We start from the raw sequence: 18182 nt of genomic DNA on the forward strand, positions 1-18182 counted from the left end.
GACCCCTGAGGGGCTTACTTCTCAACGCTGGGATTCCCTTCCCAAAGTCATGATGCTAATTCCCCCATCACTTGGCATCTGCTGACCCACACAGATTAGCTCTAATTATGACAGTTTATATGGAAGATTGATCACAGGCACACTGTTCACCTTCCACGGAACCCCATTTCCCATCACGTCGTCATCTCTAGTTTTAGGAAAGAAATGCTTCTCCTGTCTTGACATGTTTATCATTGCCCTTCTGAGCTAATTATCTCTATGGGCTCAGCGTAGTTCCTAAAGCGGATAGATTATTATCACGTCCTCTGGAAGTGATGCGTGCCACACACGTGCAGCTGTGCGCCAGAAGGAAGCATGTTTTGAAGTCTTTATCTGCATAGCTTACTGGCAATTTCATCTCACAACTGAAAGGCCACTTGCATACATGAGAGCATGTGCCAAGTAAGACTATGCATAAAATACAGTAGATACTGTGTGTAATATGCATGTGTGTGTGCATAGACTTCGCTTTTTATGTAGCTCGAGGTTTGGTGATGATCTCATCAACTTGATCTCTTAGCTGAGATCTAAGATATTCTATTTCTCATCGATTTATCTCTAATTTCTCTCTGTGTCAGATTCAAAATTTAATAACTCTCCTCTCCTTCTGCCTGTATCTGCTACTCTCAACCCTTAAGGCGCCTAAGCAGCTAACAGCAGAGATAAGGGACGTTCATTCTGTGACTAGAAAGTGAGGGCTCCATTTTCATTACGATTTTAAATCTGCCCAGACTATCCTGCTGGCACAGAAACGCAGGACAGAAAATTGCCAAAGAGGGTTTCATGAGAGCCACCAGCTCTGTTGCTCTTCCCTTTTTTGGGAGAACCTACCCTAGCTTTCGGAATTGGAGCAGTTACCCTGGAAAACCATAGGGTTGGAACCAGCTTTTCAGCCTTCGCACACATCCGCCTTGGTCCCCAGGCCTCCACGAGCACCATCTTTTTTCTGTGTCCAGAAATTATACCCATGGCTTGGTGCAGTTGATATACTGAATGATTGATGATGCTTCCAGGCTGGCGTGAATACCAGCTGGATGAATTGAGAACAAGCTACATGGCAAATGGCCCTTCTGAACATGTTTTAAGCTCCGTCTCTCTAAAAAAAAACAACAACTACTACCAGACCCCCAAAATGTAAGATTCTTGATGCTTAAAAAAATAAGCAGAATATGGCGGTTACCACATATGACAACTTGGTTGGATAAAGAGGGAGGCTACACAGAAGGCCCATGTGGCCAGCTCTGACCCTCGGCACTAATAGTTTGTTGCTAAGAGTCCATGTCCTGTGTGTTATTTTTTCTTTCTCAGAGACCTTTAAATCCCCATGGTTTCCAGTTGCTTCCAGGCAGTGTGTTCTCTTAATTCCCTTGGCAGACGTTTCCTCACACACTTGAAGGTTAAAAGGAAGGGGAAAAAATCCCCCTCCAAAACATAAACCCCAAACTAGAAAACATAAGTAGGGAATGTTGAAGCTGGGAGCCCAGTTACCGTGGCAACTTGGGTTTGCCAAGTTCCCGTCTGAGAGCTGGACCTCTCCTTGAATTGGTTGCTTCTCAGATGGGCTTCCACCACTAGGGTTAGCCAAGTGCATTGAACGAGAAAGCTGGATTTGGAAGAGTCCCGTCTCCTGGGAACACCATCAACACGAGAGTGACTGCGTCCTTTGTTCCAATCCATCTCCAGCCTGCATCCTCTCTCTAGGGAGGTAGAGAAGGACAGAAGCTTCTTGGCCATAGTCGCTGAGAAGAGACTTTTGAAAAGGCAGGGAATTATCTGAGCTCTATAAGAATAAGACCGTATAGAGCCTTGGTGAGACATTTATGTCCAGCTGATATTCTTCTCGACAAACGTTTCTGGCATTTTTTTTTTTTCCAGGAACAGGGAACCATACTAGTTGTGAGGAATGAAAATACGAGCTAAATAGACCTTGTCCTTAAGATTCTTGTGGTCTTCTTGAAAAACCGTGGCATCATAAGGCAGTAAATGAGAAGCACAAATAAGGTTTTCCAGATAAAGTTTTCGGAGGAAACAGTGAAGGCAGGTGAGTCTTCAAAGAAGTGCAGAGGAGAAGAAGGGGCTGGAGCTCAGTGTGGAAGGAGAGCAGGGGAGGGGCTAGGTCCCAGGATCCTGCTGCACGTGGGAGGGATGGCCTGTTGGGTGTTGGGGGGGGGTGCTCCTGGAGGAACACGGTGGGATCCAGGATGGGGACCGGTTGGGGGTCTGTTCTGAGTGCCCTTAAAGTAAGACTTTGTGGCCTTTCCAGGCAGCTCAACAGTAAAGAACCCACCTGTCAATGTAGGACACCTGGGTTCAATCCCTGGGTCAAAAAGACTCCCCTGGAGAGGGAAATGGCAACCCACTCCAGTGTTCTTGCCTGGAGAATCCCATGGACAGAGGAGCCTGGTGGGTTACAGTCCATGCAGTCTCAAAGAGTTGGACATGACTGAGTGACTAAATCACTGCCACCAAGGTAAGACTTCAGACTTGAAGCTCCACTGAAGATTTCTTAGCAAAGAAGTAAGTTGATATAAATAAACTTTTAGGAAATTTAACATGGATGGGAAACTGCTACAAAGAAAACTTGGAAAGAGAAGAACCTAAGGAGGGAACTCCCACGTTACTCTTTCAGTTTGATTTTATTTACTCTTTCACGGAAGCTTATTACATTCTGGACGCTTCACAGAGAAAGTAGAGCCACTTTGGAGCCAAGCTTTTGTACCTCCCACTTCCTCTTTTGTGAAGCAAAGGGGAGTCCATTAGCTGCTCACAGGTCTCAAGGTCCACCAATCTATCTGTCAAAAACTAATTTTGATACTTCCATTGATGTTATTTAGGGCTTCCCTTCCCTGTGGCTCAGATGGTAAAGAATCCACCTGAAATGTGGGAGACCTGGGTTCAATCCCTGGGTTGGGAAAATCCCCTGGAGAAGGGAATGGCTATCTACCCCAGTATCTTGCCTGGAGTATTCTATGGACAGAGGAGCCTCGTGGGCTACAGCCCATGGGGTCCAAAACAGTTGGGCATGACTGAGCAACTTTCACTTTCACTTTCATTGACATTATTTATCCCAGAAAAATGGGAGCTTGGCATTTTCTGTAGCAGGGAATGACATCTTTGACTCCATTAAGCCCTTTCTCCTCCCTAGTCTCCTGCCGCTCTCTGGGAGATGGACCACTTTGTGAAGTGCCTTTGCAAAGCAGGCTGTGGGATCTCCCTCTCTATTCAGCATCAGCAACATGAGTTCTCCCATCATAAGCCTGTTACAGATTTTATGCAAAAGAAACATGTTATCATCATTTTATTCCTGTTACTACTAGTGAGAAAATTACATTTCAGTTTTATGATATTTTTTATTTTCCCAAGTACTTCTAAATAAATAATAAAACTCTCTTAACATCTACCAATAGTGGTAAACACCAGTATGAATTAATCGAACATCAGAATTCTAAAATATAATTTTGAAAAAAGAAATGCCAGTAACAGGAAGAAGCCAATTCAAGCTGTCCACGTTGCGGATGCAACCTGCTGGTGCAGAGAACCGGCTCCACTCTTATTTTCAGACAAGTCTTGTTTATATAAAGCCACCATGAAGAAGGCTGAGTGCTGAAGCATTGATTCTTTTGAACTGTGGTGCTGAGAAGACTCTTGGGAATCCCTCATCTGCAAGGAGATCAAGCTAGTCAATCCTAAAGGAAATAGCCCCTGAATAGTCATTGGAAGGACTGATGATGAAGCTGAAGCTCCAATACTTTGGCTGCCTGATGTGAAGAGCTGACTCACTGGAAAAACCCTAATGCTGGGAAAGATTGAGGGCAGGAGGAGAAGGGGGCAACAGAGGATGAGATGGTTGGATGGCATCACTGACTCAATGGACACGAGTTTGAGCAAACTCTGGGAGATAGCGACGGGGCAGGGAAGCCTGGTGTGCTACACAGTCCATGGGGTTGCAAAGAGTTGGACATGAGTGAGCGACTGAACAACGACAACACTCGAATAAGTCATAGTTTCCATGTTGACTGATCCCTTTGGCAAGAAGACAAGGCCTATTCCAGGCACAGCAGACACAAGAGGTACCGCCATTGACCACAGCCAGTCTCTCAGGGGGCCGTCCATACCAGACCTCCAGCTGCATTGCTGCTGACCTCCTGTGTCATGTGCACACACCAGGTGTTGCAGTGGAAGGAAAGCAGAGACGTAGAGTGGGAGGTAGCAGAGTGGGAGCAGGAGTTTGTTGCTGAGTGAAGAATCAGTACCTTGCATTGACCCCAAACTAAAGGGTATTGCTTTCAGGCTGTGATTCAGCTAATAATCATGATGCTTAGGGGAGGACAAGTGCTAAAACTGATAATAATTTCATAACCTCTATTTCAGGTCATCATCATTAGAAACCAATGAGGTAGCTGCTATCATCCCAGTATTACTGATGAAGGAGTGGATGCTCAAAGACATAGAGTGAATTTCTGTGATCACACAGCTGGCGGCTCTGGAGGTTAGGAAGCAAATGCACATCTGATGTTCAGTGTGGCCTGGCCTAAGAACAAGTCCCTAAAGAAGAATTTACAATGAACACAGTACCTGTGCACTAAGTTGATTCAGTCGTGTCCGCCTCTTTGCAACCCCACGGACTGTAGCCGTCCAGGCTCCTCTGTCCATGGGAGTCTCCAGGAAAGAATCCTGGAGTGGGTTGCCATGCCCTCCTCCAAGGGATCTTCCCAACCAGGAATCAAACCCTGGCCTCTTGCAACTCCTGCATTGTCAGGCAGTCTGCAGACAGTAGTTAAGCCTGTGTTGCTGGCAGATAGTAGACACTGTTTTAAGTCTCAGACAAACATTTGAGGAAAGCCGCCGGGGTTCCTGCCTCAGTGCCACTGATGGAACTGGTGGCCTCCTGCATGTTGAAGGATGTAGGAAGGGGTTCATCCTCACGGGTGTCCACCTGGAGTCTGTCACTTCCCTTTCACGTCAGCACAGGAAGTGAGGACTGTCTCCTCTTCCACATACGGAGCTGAGCTCTGGGGGGTTGCAGGCAGCAGCCTGGGCTCTGGAGCCACAGCCAGGGGTGGCAGGTGGGAGGTGGGGCATAGTCTCCTCCCTGATGGTGGCACCAGGCGAGCCCAGGTGCAGAGAGAGGCCAAAAAATGCCCCCAAATCTGTGCAATTTATTGAAAACTCCTAGGAAAAGACAGTCTGCTTTTAAAATATTTGTATCTTATTTATTTATTTGGCTGTGCCGGGTGTTCATTGTGCTACACAGGATCTTTGATCTTTGTTGCGGCACTGAGAATCTTTAGTTGTGGCATATGGGATCTAGTCCCCTGACCAGAGATTGAATTTCAGCCCCCTGCACTGGCAACTTGGAGTCCTGGCCACTAGACCACCAGGGAAGTCCCAAGACAGTCTACTTTTTTCCTTGTATAGACTTTGTGACACCCTAGAAATACAGTAGTATGCTTCATAACACTTTTAAATAGATTTAAGTTTTTTAACTTTGAAAGGTTTTCCCTATGACTATGTCTGAAGTGGGTCTACTTCAAAACTCGAGAAAGTACATTTGCTTCTCAGTTTGCACCTTTGTTGCTTGTTGGACTCTTACCTGAGCTCCATGGGAAAACAGTTGCTGTTCGGTCGTGTCAGGGGCTCTTTGTGACCCCCATGGACTGCAGCACACCATGCTTCCCTGTCATTCGCTCTTTCCTAGAGTTTGCTCAGATTCATGTCCATTGATTCAGTGGTGCCATCCAACCATCTCATCCTCTGCTGCCCTCTTTTCCTTTTGCCCTCAATCTTGACCAGCATCAGGGTATTTTCCAATGAGTTGGCTCTTCGCATTGGGTGGTCAAAGTATTGAAGCTTCAGGTTCAGCATCATTCTTTCCAGTGAATATTTGGGGTTGATTTCCTTTGGAATTGACTAGTTTGATCTCCTTGCTATCCAAGGGACTCTCAAAAGTCTTCTCCAACATCTTAATTCCAAGGCATCAGTTATTTGGCACTCATCCTTCTTTATGGTCCAGCTCTCACTGGGAGGACAAAGTTTTCATGAACATCTTCCATTTTATTGTCTCTCCCCTGAGGTTCCTTTGCCCCTAAGGTAGTAGAATTCAGCGTTCTACCCCATTGCTCACAGTGTTCTATCCTCCTGGGCCAGAGCTGTTTCACATCATGTTTCCTGTCCTGGAGCCACAGTGGGAGCCCAGGGGCAGTGTTAGCTGGTATTGATGGTCCAGCCCCGGTCCGGCTGAGCTGCATGATACCCATCACCAGGACAGGCTGGCCCTCCAGGTGGGTATCCTGCCCGCTTCCCTCAACCCCATTAGGGATGCCCAAGCACACGGCGGAGGGGGTCTGGCTTCTTTCTGGACAGCCAGGGAATGTATTGCATTGCATTTGGGACCTTAAAGAATCAGGAGCCTCATAGGCTGAGATCCTTTCCTGAGAAGGAGAGTTCCGTGAGATTCCGTTGGCTTTGGCCGCCATTTCCCTTAGCTCCATAGATTATGACCCACGACGTGCCCTTGTTGTAGACTCCAGTGGGTGAAGGAGAATTAACTCGGCTGCCGCCCTGAAATCGCTCACAGTCTGTTGGTGGAGAATGATAAATAAACAGATGACTAAAATATAGAGAAATAAGCACTGCGGTGGAGATTTATCTTTTCACTTTTAGAAGGTTTTTGAAGGAAAAAAAAATCAGGGAGGCTTATAAATTTCACTTTAATTTCCTGTTAGAGTGTTTACAGATATATTTTAATGCTCTGCCAACCCTGTATCAAGGGGAAAAAAAAATGTAACCTCAGTCTTCTTGTCCGTATTTCTCCCTGAGTGTCAGTTGCCCAGTTCAGGAGTCTCAGACACAAGTCCTTGCAGGGCCAGGGAGGGGCACTGGATGAGTCTGACTTCGGGGAGGGGAGGGGCTGGGGCAAAATGAGGACTGTGTCTCTTCCAAGGCGGGCAGCTGCTCCTCAGAGAAGGCAGATTGTCGCCGGGCAGAAATACGCTTTCAGTGATGCCAGCTCTTATGATTTTTCAAGAGGAGCTGGGTTTTATGTGAAATCCCTGATTTTTAAATGTTAGTAATGAAATTTTAAAAAGTGCTGCAGTATCAGTGCCATTCTGGTTGGGCTGGGTCGTCCGGAGCGGCAGCACTTAGTGTCACAGAGGAAGGTCTGTCTGGGCTCCTGTGGATGGCACGTGAGGACCAGGGCAGAGACGCCTGGAGTTATCAAATAGCTCTCATCACAGATAATGCCTTTGTTTTGGAGAGACAGAAAGGGAAGCTCAAATGCTTGTCATTTGCTTGCTTCTCTTTGTCGTTGCAAGGCACTTTGCAGTATTTGAAGAAAAACAGCTCAACTAAACAACACTATTTTTCTCTGAAGATGAAACAGATCCAGAACACGCCCACAGGAGGCTTTGACGGAGGCTGACAGTCTTCCTGGTCCCCCTGCACCCAGACCAAACCAGCCATGGGGTGCCAGCCTCGCCTTTGCAGAAGCAAACAGAGGGCTGAGGCTCAAGGGCACTGGCTGTCCCAGGAGGGGGTCCCCTCTCCCAGCAGGTCCGCCAAACCTCATGGTCCTCTGACTCCCAGGACCCTAGCTTCTTCCTGCTCTGCTCCCCTCCCTCCGTGGCTGCTGTAGGAACCCCTGGGGTGGAGGGTAAACTTCAGAACTGTGCCCCTTCTGGGCCCAGTCCTTGACTCTCAGCATCACCTGGTGTGTCTGCATCTGGCAGCTACAGCCCCAGGGAAGGAGACATGCTTGATCTTGGATGATCTGATAAAAGCTGGTGTGACTTTCCTTGGAATTCGAGTAGGGCGGGAGCGTTGGGAACAGTGGAGCCTCCTCAGGGATCGGGTACTAGGGGGCTAAGGCAGCTCCCACCTGGGCTCTGCCTCTTGGCCGGCTGTGCCCCCAGAATGTGAATGGTGCCAGCTGCCCTTCCGCTCCCCACCGGCTGATGGCTATAAATACAGTCACATTTCCCACGTACTGTATTTATGTGTCAGAAAATGTCTGCGTTGCATACGTAATGGGGGAGATATAATTATAATATTTCAAAACTGGCCAAATTTCGTGAAATATAAAATAACAGATGGCACCACACAATATTGGTGCGGTGTGCTTCATTTAAATCATAACTCGGGCCTGAACACATTCCCAGTTGGTGCGGAGCAGTGACGACAGTGTGTGTGCCGGGAGATAGGGGTGGCGTGGTCCCCTCCTTTGTCCTCCCCGGGTTTTTCTTTTCAGGGAAAGCAGAGTTATAAAGATACATCCTCAGGAACCTCAAGTTTGGTCCTGTCGGTCTACTAGTTTTGTGCTGTTCGGGTTTCCTTTCGCCAAAGAGTAGAAAGCATGATGTCTGCTCTTGAGCTAGGACACAGAGAGTTCACCAGGCAGCCCACCCGACAGCAGACTCGAGTGTCATGCTGGCCTGGACCACACATAGCCATCCATTCTGATTTAACTTCCAAGAGGCTATCGTTAGAATTTAGAGCCTTTGGACACACATCTTGCGCCCTGGACCACAGCTGCACCGACCTCCCTTTGCTGGGCTGTGCAGCTGGAGAAGGTGGACCTGCCTCGTTTCCAGTCCATCGCTCATTCCCACCTTCACCTAAAGTCAACACAACCTGAGACCCCCTTGACCCTCCGAAGGCCCGTGGGGAGCTGGGGTGGGAGTGGACGGTTAGTTCTCTCTCGAGGGGACGGGCTTATCTAGAAGGAAACCCAGGTTGCCAGACACCCTCATGTATACCTCCTTCTGGCTCAGATCAGGGTTCACATAAGCATTCATGTGCGGTCCACACTCTCCAAGTGGAAGCATTTGACTGCTTTTTTTTTTTTTTCCTATCTAGACTGCTCTTCCCATCTCACTGAAGAAACCATACAACTTAGCAGTCAGGTACCAGACCCGTAATTTCATGAATAGCAAGAAGTCACGGATGCCTGCGGCCAGTGCTTCTGACCTGCTGGGGAGGCAGGAAGGGGGCCCTGCAGTGGCTGGGCTCTGCTCCGGCCGTCTGGTCATCCTCCTGCTCCCATCTGTACTTAGGGTGGGCTAACTCCCAGCGCCGCTTCCCAGCTGACAGCACAAGCAGAGTGGAAAGGCAGAGGCATGTCCTTGTCCCTCTGTCTTGAGAGAATGAACTCACACAGAGGTTAGGGTCAGCCTGGAGTCGTCTTCCCCCCGGACATCGGGACACACCAGCCTCTTCTTGAGTTTTTTCCCTGATGGGCCCTCTAGGCTGGAGACACGCGTCTGTCCTGCTGTGCTGTGCTGATGTGCAGGGAACACAGAAGGCCCTCATTCCGTGTGTGTGCTGGGGGAAGGGGGAGGAAGGCCAGGCCAGGCAGAGAGGCAGGACATGGAGCTTGGGAAGAAGGGGTCTGATTCCCCCTGTGTGGGGAGCTGTGGGGCCGAGGCTACAGTCCAAGACACATCGGTGTTTATCCAGGGAACCACCAAGTGACCACAGCATAAAAATAATCAGTGGGTACTCTGCTAAATTCCGCATTTACCCTTCTGAAGGGAATTATTTCCTATAGGTCCTGCCCATTATAGATCCTGGGGAATCTTTCAGCCAGGAAGTTGACCTTGGATCTAGTGTGGTCATAGGCATTACCTGAGAGAAGAACTCAGTATTTTCTGTAGCCTTAGTGGGTAGAACAACATGTGATGGGTGGGGTGCTGGATTTCAGCTCCATGCTAGGAGGAACCTGGGATAATCAAGGGGCCCAGGACTGAGAAAAATGCCTTAGAAGTAGTGAGCTCCCCGTCCGTGGGGGAACCCAAGGTAGGTCCAGGTGGCTCCTGGGTGATGATGTGGTAGGAATCTAGAGTCCTGTTTTTTCAAATTGCGGTCCCAGGGGCAGCAGCGTCCGTGTCACCTGGAAGCTTGCCAGGAATGAAGACTCTCTGGCCTGCCTGAGATCTGCGACTCAGAGCTAGCGTCTCAGACCCACCCCGATAACCTGTATGAAGCAGAGGGAGGTGAAGCACTGGTGCACGGATTCCCTTTCAAGTTCGGATCTGCTCTGGTACCCAGCTCCCACTCAGCCACCAGAGGAACCTCGTGTCAGGAGGATCAGGAGAGACTGCCAAACGCCTTCACTCTCGACGTTTCTGACACCAAGGGTTGAGAGCATGTCCCCTCTCCTGCCCCCGCCTTACGCCACCTGACCTGCCAGGTGTGCTGACACGCATGCAAGTTCCCGCTTTCAGGCCAGTGTTGAAGGACCCCATGAAAATGGGGACGCCTTAACGAGACGGGTGATGCTCTATGCCCTTATTGCCAATTAAGCTGTTAATGTTAATTAGTGCGTCAGTTTGCTATCGGAGGCTTATCATCTTTGTATCCTTGTCATTAGCATGTTTCCTGACAAATATTAGTGTAATTTGTTTTCTGTGATCTTTCAAAAAAAAAAAATTGGGGGTGGCATTGCCTAGACTGATAACTCTTGATTGAGAGGGAGTGGTTCAGACTCTGTTGGAATAGCTCAAGTATCTGCTGGGCAGAAGGGTTCTTCCCAGTGGAATTCCTGAGGATGAGGGGTCCTGGGAGACATGGTCCATGGGTGGTGCCGAGAGGACCTCAAGCCTTGGGAGCTCAGTGAGCCGCATGGCGAGAGCGTCCCACGGCACCTCTGCCCAGCTTCCCTCACTCGGCTCTGGACCTTGGATCACATGCCTATGTTTACAAGTTCAAGTGTGAGGTAATGAAATAGCTCAGATCTCGGGCTCTAGAGACAGAATATCTGCGTTCAAGTCCTGGCTACCTCCCTCGTCAGTTGAGTAATAGCCTTGGGCAAGTCACTGAACTCTTCGGTCCTCTGCGTCTGAGTCTGAAAAAGAAGGAAAAGAATAGGACTGACCCAGAGTGTTGTTGTGAGGGTGAAATGGTATACTCCCGTGCTTTGCAGAATGCTGGTGAAGAGTGAGAGCTGGGTGAGTACTAAATGCTCTGTCGTTGATCTTGTTGTTATTGGTTTTGACTGCGTGTTTCCCAAGCCACACAGACTTGCATTTGAACATACTCATACACGTAGTAGCCTCAAATGTCACAAGCCATACTGAGACTTCTTAGTGTACCGCTTGCAATTTCCTGATTTGCCTTTCTCTCTGGAGGCCTGTGTGCTCCTTGCTAGAGTGGTCAGGATTCTTTTCTAAATGCACACCATTTCTGGACATCCTTGGTTTATGTAGGAGTGTGAAAGATCCTCATTCCCTGATGACAAAGGAGCAGCTGCTGCTACTACGTTGCTCAGTTGTGTCCAACTGTTTGTAAACAGGCCAGGCTCCTCTGTCCATGGGATTCTCCAGGCAAGAACACTGGAGAGGGTTGCCATTTCCTCCTCCAGGGGATCTTCCTGACCCGGGGATTGAACCATCGTCTCCTGCATAGGGAGCAGATGCTTTACCCACTGAGCCATCAGAGAAGCCAGAAGCGGGCAGGGCCGAAGGTATTTCATTTGTCAGTGTCACACGGTTGTTAAATAGGCTCTCCAGGAAACCTTCAGGCGGGAGAACAAGATGCTAAAGGTGGAGTAGCTTACTTACCATGAGGTTTCTTAAGCATCCTGCATGTTTAAAACACTCTGGTGTGAAGGAACTGGGTGGGGGGTGGGGGGACGGGTCTTAGAAATTAGGTTGACACCTCTCCCTTAAGCGGAGAATTTTTGTAAGGAAGGCTGACTTGTTTCCCAAGGAGGCAAGACTGTCTAATATCATTTGACCTTTCCAAACCCTTGTGCTCAACTGCTCCCAAGGAGAGGCTCTTTCGTATTAACAGAAACCAGAACCCTGGGTGCCTGTAGTGAGGGTCTGGTGCCTCAGGCTAGGTTCTCAGAGGGCATTTACCAGCTTTCCCACTGATCTCCTCTTTTGTTCCAGGATCCCATCCAGGACACCATATTGCATTTAGTCATCACGCCTCTTTAGTCTCTTTTGGTTCGTGTCCAACACAGAAATCCAATTTTGTCAACAGATATCACCACGGGCGGTGGGGGCAGGATGCCGTACTTCTCAGTTATTTTACAACCACTTACTGAGTTCCTACTACGTGACACCAAGTGAAAGTGATTAGATCCCTGCCCTGGAGAAGTTTACCAGCTGGGGGGCAGCTACAGACAGGGACAGAAATGATCACTGTACCTGTGATACTTGCCATAACAGGGAACAGGCCAGGTGCTGTAGCATCCCTCATAGGCGGGTGACTCTTGATCCTTGCCAGGAGAACCTTGTGGCTGGACTCGTATTTGGGGGTGGGGGGTGGACCTCATGATCAAGGGGCTTCCCTGGTGGCTCACCTGCTTTCCAGTGCAAGAGATGTAAGAGACACAGGTTCGATCCCTGGGTTGGGAAGATCCCCTGGAGGAGGGTGTGGTGACCCACTCCAGTATTTTGTTTGGAGAATCCCATGGACAGAGGAGCCTGGTGGGCTACAGTCCATGGGGTCGCAAAGAGTCAAACATGATTAAAGTGACTTAGCATATGCAGCACTTGTGGTCAAACCAATCAGTTGAACTGGGATGTTTGTTTTTAAAAGTGATGTGTTAAAACCCAGTCTTGAACAAAAAAAAGAGTCTATGAGCACTGTTCATGTGAATCAGTGATTAAACAGAGAGCGTGGGTGGGTTGGGCTGGGGGTGAGGAGTTACATACAGGGAGTTGAGCTTTTCCCATTCAGCTATGAAGTGCAGGCTTGGGGTTTCCTGGGATGGAGACCTGATAGGTCTGGAGATCTATTTCCACTGTCTCTTGCTCTGCCTTCCAGAGTGACATTTCTTGAAAAGTCTCCTCTATGTACTTTCTCTTTCTTCTGGCCTTCCATGGCTGCTCACGCCTGGACCCACAGTAGTTTGGTTTCTGACCCTCTTCTTACAAAAGGGTTTTCATGGAGGCAATTAATGGCTGTCTTGGAAACAGTCTAACAGAAAAATGTTGATACCCATGTCCCTTGCTTCCTGGTGGCCTTCTGCATTGCCGATCATACCTGTCTTCAGTGTCCTTCTCTTGATAACTGTTTCTAGTTCCATGCATCTCCCCTTATCATCGGCTAGTCCTTGTTCAGTCAGATCTTTAAAAAGTGTTTCTCAGACTCCGTCCTAGGTCCTCTTTTCTCTGTTTTTTCCTGAGATGGTTTTATTGGCGTTAACGATTGCTTTGTTTACTGTTGGGATTTAAAGGCACAATTCCCACGAAGGCCTGAACATGCTGAGACGTAGAGTCAGGCAGGCATCAGACTCTCCATTTCATTTAGGGTGAAGCTGAGTCACAGGCTGCAGTCTTGAGTCAAGTCCAGAATGAGCTCCTCACTTAATACCTTCTTTCTCCCAGTTGGTTTGGTTCGCTCAGTCACAGGCACAATAATATGTCAACTGTAGCTGCAGGCCTCCCCCTGCAGAGGCAGGACCTGCCAGGGGATTGGCACATACAGGAGGAAAGGACAGAAAGGAAAACACACGAACTGCAGGTAGTCCTTTTAAGGCGGAAAAGAGAAAAAGAGAGAGAGAAGGGGAGGTAAAATGAGCGCATACAAGCAGAAGCCAGTGAGGTATTAAACCTACCCAGAAAAGAAACAAGGACACAGATGTGCCAGACCTTCGTCTTCTCCATGATTAGTCAGTCTTAATCACGTGGTGGTAAGAAAAACAAAACAAAACAGAGAGGTAGCGATTCTCCAGTCCTTTTCCCGGAGAGGCAGAAGTTTCCCTTCCATGAGCCTGAGGAAGCAAACTCTACAGATCGCCGCCTGCACTCAGACATCCTTAGTCAGAAGCTCTGCTTTTAACTGCAGCCTCCCTTGGACCTCCATGTCTAACTGGCCACATCTATTCTGGGCACCTCAAAGCCCCTCTGTGTGCAGTGTGCAAAGGGGTCCAGCGTGTCCCTTCCCCCAACCTGGAAATCTCCCTCGACCCCCCAGCACTCTCAGACGAAGCCAGGGCTTCTCTGCAGAGGCCGTGGGTCTCCGTGGAGCTGGTGCCTCTCCTCCCCACTGCCCCGTTCCACTCACTAGTCCACTCCCTCTGTGTCTTCCAGCCATCTGGGCCGTCTTCCAGTTCATCACGTGGGCACAGTCACTTCCCACACATGCTGTGTGTCCTGTGCCTGGACTCCCTGTCCTAACCCGACTAACTTCTCACCCTTCGGGGCTCAGGTGAAATGTCACCTCCCCAGGGAACCCCTCCCCAAACCCTAACCCTGCCATGCTCCCATTCTTCATCTTTAACTACCGTGCTCCTCACTGAAGGCAGCTGGCAGTTATCAGCATCTCCGAATGTGCTCACTTGAAAGATGATGAACAAAGGTGCTAGTCAGGGAGACTCTGTTCCAGGTGCTCCCAAGATGTCCAAGCCACCCTCTCCTCGGACCCTGGCCTCTGGCTTAGCAGCTCCATGTCCCAGGCAGGGTGAAGACTGGAGGGGGAATCGTTCACTCCAGGGAGTACTCGGCATGCCCCTCAGGAAAAAGAGCAAGAAAGCTGCATTCAGGACCTGCCCTGATGGGGACACGGTGCGGCCTTGGGAGCAGGTGCATCTCCAGGCGAGCATCCTGACATGAGGCTGTGGTTCGGCTTAACTCCCGAGGCCTTGGAGGCTCTCACATCCTTTAAGGAAATGCTGAAAACAGGATGGAGTGTGTCAAACACAGGTACCTAGCGAAGCTTGAAGAATCTAATTCTGCAGGAGGGCATCTTCTCCTAAGTGCTGCAGTTTCTTCGTAAAGAGAATCAGCCTTCCGCTGAGGAGGGAAATCAGATTCATTTCAGTCTCGAGTGATCCACAGTTTCCTGGCCAAGTAGATGGAGCTCGAGTTTGTTTTTCCCTGTCATTACTGCTCGGTCCAGTGTTTCCATTTCAAAAGGCGTGCGTGTGGACTGAACCAAAGCCGGGATTATTTAGAACACCAAGCCTGCTGATTTCATTTAAATGGCCCCAGCATCTCTGGCTAATAGTAGGTGCATTCTCAGGGAAGCACACACATTTGGCTGGGCCTGGAGAATTTAAGATCAGGTGAAGCAAGAGTAACATGGGCTTTTGTACGACTGGGCATCCTCTTCCAGGGGTTTTCCCACGTGTTCCTAATCTGCCCCCTCCCTTCTCCAGGGATGCAGAGCAGGATGGCAGGGCCGTGGTCCCTTCTGCAGGGACTCAATGTTCTGTTTGGGCCCAGCTTTCTGTTGTATGCTCCTGCTGCTGCTGCTAAGTCGCTTCAGCCTTGTCTGACTCTGTGCGATCCCATAGACGGCAGCCCACCAGGCTGCCCCGTCCCTGTGATTCTCCAGGCAAGAACACTGGAGTGGGTTGCCATTTCCTTCTCCAATGCATGAAAGTGAAAAGTGAAAGTGAGGTCGCTCCAACTCTTCGTGTCCAACTTTTCGAGACCCCATGGACTGCAGCCTACCAGGCTCCTCCGTCCATGGGATTTTCCAGGCAAGAGTGCTGGAGCGGGGTGTGCAGGGATGCCTAATAAATGCTCAGTAAACGTTACTTGTAAATAAGCTAGTATGGCCCTCAGTGAGACGCTGACTTAATTTTTCGTGTAGAAAGACACATACCATGTTGAAATGCTGCCCCACAGAGGATGAGCCCCCAGACCGCAGCAGACCTGCCCATGTCTGTGTGCAGCCATGGACGGGCCAGGTGCCAGGTGGGATCCTTAGCGATCAGGCCTTCCCTGGGTTGCCTGTTGTCTCAGGGAAGAGATGAATGTGGAATTAATGGTCTCATGGTCAGAAACGTCAGAACCTACTGTGTCAGCTGGTTTCTGGTTCCTAGCTGCATGCTCTTTAGAGATTTGGGCTTTAAAATTGTTCAGAGCAGCAGCACTGTCACTCGGTCCCTGGCCAGCCCTTACTCACCAGGCCTCTGGCCTCTTCTGAGCGCCTGTCCTGTGAAAACAGTTCCTTGGATCTTGAGCCTCACACAAAGGGTCAGTGTCAGGCCCGCCTGAGCGTGTTGGTGAATGGGGGTGATGACTGAGATGCGTGCGGTATCTCTGCTGGACCGTCCAGGGCTGGCGGCGTGGGCCCCAGGCTGGGCGGGGCCAGAGCAGCAGCTGGTGTGACGCCCAGGCCACTGCAGCGCTTGGGTGGAAGGCACAGCTGGAATTCTCTGCTGTCGCCTGAACATGGCCCCCTGGTAGCCATGAAGCCAGGCGACGTGTGACTATGTTCCTCTCTTCTTCCCCCACCCCTCCTTTTCTTCCTCCAAATGCGAATCAATAGACTTGTATTCACAGCCCTACACGATGTCAATGAGAAAAGAGTAGCCTTTTCATCAGGAGAGGAGCGCAGGGAGCAGCCCTCCAAGCAGTGGGGAGTGGGGGCGGGGGGAGGGGCAAGGGGGACAGGAAGCGGATGGGGGAGGGGAAGGAGGCGGGGAGGGGCGAAAACCTGGGACAAGAAGGGGGGTGTGTGGCGTGGCCTGTGAACACACACCTGTTCCATCCTCGCGTCTTCCTGCAGGCCACCTCTGAAAAGGGTGGTGACTTTTCTCCCCTGCTGGAGGGAACATTTCCTCTCTTGCTCCAAAGCGCTTCTGAAAGAAAAAAAAAAAATGCTACTTAGGTGAAAACTGGATTCTATTTTCTTTAATAAGTGGCTGACAGCTGGTCAGGCGTGGCTAAGTAGAAGGCTTTGTGAGGATGTGATGATGCTGGGTAAGATGTAGTCTTGAGCAAACCTAGCCAGTGTATGGAACCGGGTGATGTTCATGTGGCTGAAACAACAGTAGTAACAATTGAGCAGGGCGTCTGTTGTGGGATTGGCTGGTGCCAGAGCCTCTGTGTTAGGAGATGTGACTTCCGGTCCTGGGGTCTCCCTTGACTTAGGTCTCCTAGGACTCACTGATGCTGGAGACAGGCATTGATGTGTTCTGTGTGTGACCTTTCCTGCGACTTGATGCTAAGTTCTGTCCATCTATCATGGAGGACAGCTTCCTTTTTGGTCTCTGGTGTTTTCCAAATCCCCTACAGAGATAATAGCAAAGGGTAAACACGGTGTAAGCCCCAAGGACAAAAAGATTGGAAGAGGAAGCAAAAGTGGGTGGAAGATGGGACTTTTTCCTTGGAAAAAGATAAAGTGAGTGGCAAGTGATTTAGTGAGTAAAGAAGGCTGAGACTCCAGGGTCAGCAGGGAGATGTGGTAGCTGGAACCACGTGGGTTTGTGCCAAGAACCGGGGGATCTGGGAATGACAGTCACAGGTTCTGTGGAAGGCAGAAATTGGGGTGGGGCTTCTGAAGACAAAGCATTGTCTCAGTCTGTGTTGGATACTCCTACTCAAAATTCTCTGCTCCCCCCAACTTTTTCATGGGTGGGAAATTTATTTTTTGGAGGAGCTGAAGAGAGCTCCAGTCCCCATCCTGGGTGGAGAACCCTTCATCCTTCCTGAAGACTGGGAAGCCAGGACAGGAGAACGGGGGATGCCTCTGGCTGGAGACAGGAACATTCACGTGATCGACATTTGGGGAAATGGTCCTGAGGCCAGTTCCTGGCCTCATCCTCTTTAAAGGGTCCACAGAAGATAAACTCCACTGATAAACAGAGATTCCAGTCAGGCTTCTATTGCTTTGCTCTTAAATATGAAAGGAAGGCCAGAGATCAGCAGACGGTTGAGGAGGCTCTCCTACAGGAAAGACAAAGACAAAAGCAAATGAGCAGAAGGATAGGACTCTCAGGAGATGCAGAGTAAGCTGCCATAAAGGGGGGCCTCGGAAGCTTCGGCTGACATCCTCAGAGAGCCAGGAGAAGATGTACAAGGGCAGGTCTATAAACATCAGGCCACAGGAAGACACAGTGGAACTAGTCATCTGTTCCAGAATTTTCTAAGAATATCAGTAGGAGAATTGGAAATTAAAATCAAGGACATCTTGATAAACGAGAGGAGAAAATATAAGAAAATTAGGGAACTAAGCCAGAAGATTAACATCCATTTAACAGGAATTCCACAGAGAATGAATAATATAGATGAGAGAAAATTTTCAAAGACAATACAAAAAAAAAAATCTCAGAATTGGAGAACATGGGTTTTCTATATTGAAAGGGTACACAGAGCGCCTGACACAATGGTAGAAAAGAGAGCCACGTTAGGAAACATTTTTGTGAAATTTCGGGCAGCCATGGGTAAAGAGAACACCCT

Source organism: Ovis aries, chromosome 21 (genome assembly GCF_016772045.2).
Source record: "Ovis aries strain OAR_USU_Benz2616 breed Rambouillet chromosome 21, ARS-UI_Ramb_v3.0, whole genome shotgun sequence".
Classification (NCBI taxonomy): domain Eukaryota; kingdom Metazoa; phylum Chordata; class Mammalia; order Artiodactyla; family Bovidae; genus Ovis; species Ovis aries.